This window comes from Mus pahari, chromosome 4 (assembly GCF_900095145.1).
Source record: "Mus pahari chromosome 4, PAHARI_EIJ_v1.1, whole genome shotgun sequence".
Lineage (NCBI taxonomy): Eukaryota > Metazoa > Chordata > Mammalia > Rodentia > Muridae > Mus > Mus pahari.
In genome coordinates, this window is record NC_034593.1 from 88,821,042 (window position 1) to 88,824,186 (window position 3,145).

General features: G+C 39.3%; 1 long non-coding RNA gene across 2 annotated transcripts in view; it reads right to left on the reverse strand.

Annotated features, from left to right (window-relative positions):
* The window catches only part of LOC115063852, a 29,804-nt gene that overhangs the window by 5,360 nt on the left and 21,299 nt on the right, over positions 1 to 3,145 (reverse strand). The gene's annotated exons all lie outside the window — the stretch shown is intronic.

The window sequence follows — 3,145 nt, forward strand, 5'->3', positions numbered from 1 at the left end:
GAAGAAGAAGAAGAAGAAGAAGAAGAAGAAGAAGAAGAAGAAGAAGAAGAAGAAGAAGAAGAAGAAGAAGAAGAAGAAGAAGAAGAAGAAGAAACAGTAGTAGCTGCCACCCAGGTCAAAGGCACAGAAAATACTTTGAACAAAATCATAGGAAAAAAATTCCTAACCTAAAGGAGGAAATGCCTACCAAAGTAAAAGAAACTTACAAAACACCAAATAGCCTGGACCAGAAAAGGAATTCCTCATGGCACATAATAATCAAAATACTAAACATAAAGCACATACACAAAAAAAGAGTATTAAAAGCTCTGAGGGAAAATGACAAAGTAACATAGAGACAGACCTAGTAGAATTAAACTTCACTTCTCAATGGAAACTCTACAAGCCAGAAAGGCATGGACAGATGTTGTACATATGCTAAGAGACCACAGATACCAACCCAGACTACCACACCCAGCAGGACTTTCAATCACCATAGATTAAGAAAACAAGATGTTCCACAATAAAAAAAATAAAAAAAAAAATTTAGGCAGTATCTATCGACAAACACAGCTTTACAGAGGTGCTAGAAAAAAAACTTCAATCTGAAGATGATAACCACACTCAGGAAAACACAAGGAATAAGTAACCTCAGGCAAGCAAATCAAAATCAAGGAAACAAACAAACAGAATACAAACAGCAGCAACAAAACACCACAGGAGCATTCAGAATCAACAAACTCTGCTCATTGGTATTTCTCAACATTATCAGTGGTCTCTGTTCCCTGAGATACAGATTAACAGCATGAATCCTGAAAACAGGATCCATCTTTCTGCTGCATCAAAGGAATTCAATTTAGCATCAAGAATAGACATCACCTCAGGGTAAAAAAGATGAAAAAAAAAAAAAAAAGAAAAGATTTTTCAGGCAAATGGACCTCATAAGAAATGTACTGTAGTCATTTTAATATCTGACAAAATCTAAACATCAAACCAAAACAGAAGAGGTAAATAAAGACACTATTCATCAAATGAAAAAAAAATCCACCAAAAAGACATTTCATTTCCCTTTAATTTTTTTTAATTTTATTGGTTATTTTATTCATTTCCATTTCAAATGTTATCCCCTTTCCCACTTAAATCCCCATCACCTCCCCAGCCCTGCTGATAATTTTCTCAATTCATACCACCTACAGTTAATTCAAGATTAGTTAAACAATTTAAACAGACCCATAACCTCTAGTGAAACCAAAGCAGAAACTAAAAGCTTGCCAACCAAAAAAGGTCATGCCCATATAATTTTAGTGCTGAATTCTAGTAGACTTTCAAAGAAGAATTAATGCCAATATACCTTAAATTATTCCACAAAATAGAAAAGAAGGAAGATTGCCCAGTTCATTTTATGAGGACACAGTTATTTTAGTACTCAAGTCACACACAAAGATTAAACAAAGAAAGAATTTCAGAACAACTTTTAATGAATGAAAATTTTTTCAATAGAAAAGGCTCTCTCCACAGAACACTGATAGTGTAGGCACTAAGATCAACAACTAATAAATAGCACCTCATGAAACTGGAAAACTTTGCACAGCAAAAGACACCATCAGTAAGATAAATACACTTGTCCAGACGGTGCCAGCAGTAGGTCACCTAGGGCACGGAGTTGACTGACACACACACCCCCCCCACGGTCCCCAGAGGACTCTCTACACGATCTTAGGATCACTGGTGAGTGGAGCCCAACAACTGCTCCAATCAAATCATGCGCAGGACCTGAGACAGCACTAGGGAGGCAGAGAACCGGCCTGACCAGGGGCACAAGTCTTTTCCGGTCTGTGTCAGCACCAGGTCACCTAGGGAGTGGAGTCAGCGGATACTCCCACTGTCCCTAGTGGACTGCCCACGCGATCTTAGGATCACTGGTGAGTGGAACACAACAGCTGCTTCAATCCAATTGTGAAGGGCCTGTGACAGCAGGAACAAGGACACCAGAGCCCTTCCTGACCAGAGGCTCGGGTTCCTTTTGATCAGTTCTGGTTTACCTTGGTTTCTAAAGACCAGACAGCTCTACAGTCCTCAAAGGAGACACCACTTCCATGCACTGTAACACGCCGAGAATCTTAGGACAACAGGACCCCAGGATAATAGGAGCTGGGTTACACCAGTATTTGAGTGTCCCAGAGGAGCTTGACTGCCAAGATCTCTGACACACCAAGAATATCAGATTCACAGGAGCCCACAATCAAAGGATCACAGAGAAAGATGGACTGTGAGGAGTCCTGAATCAACTGGGATTATAGGAAGGACAGGCTCCAATCAGATATATTGAGGGCAGCAAGCACTAGAGATAATCAGATGGCAGGAGGCAAGCATAAGAACAGAAGCAACAGAAACCAAGGTTACTTGGCATCATCAGAACCAAACTCTCCCACCATAGCAAGTCTTGGATACACCACCACACCAGAAAAGCTTTGGATCTAAAGTCACTTCTCATGATGATGGAGGACTTTAAGAAGGAAATACAGCAAAACACAGGTAAAGAGCGAGAAGCCTTTAAAGGGGAAACACAGAAATCACTTAGAGAGTTACTGGAAAACACTACCAAACAGGTGGTAGAATTGAACAAAACCATCCAGGACCTAAAAATGGAAGTAGAAACAATAAATAAAACCCAAAGGGAGACAACTCTGGAGATAGAAACCCAAGGAAAGAATCAAGAAACATAGATGGGAAGATCAGCAACAGAATACAAGAGAATCTCGGGTGCAGAAGATTTCATAGGGAACATGGACACAACAATCAAAGAAAACGCAAAATGTAAAAAGTTCCTAACTCAAAACATCCATGAAATCCAGGACACAATGAGAAAACCAAACCTATGGATAACAGGAGTAGATGAGAATGAAGATTATCAACTTAAAGGGCCAGCAAATATTGTCAACAAAATTATAGAAGAAAACTTCCCATACCTAAGTAAGAGATGCCCATGAACATTCAAGAAGCCTACAGAACTCCAAATAGACTGGACCAGAAAAGAAATTCCTTCCGACACATAATAATCAGAACAGAAAATGCACTAAAGACAGAATATTAAAAGCAGTAAGGGAAAAAGGACAAGTAACATATAAAGGCAGGCCTATTAAAATTACTCCAGACTTCTCACCAG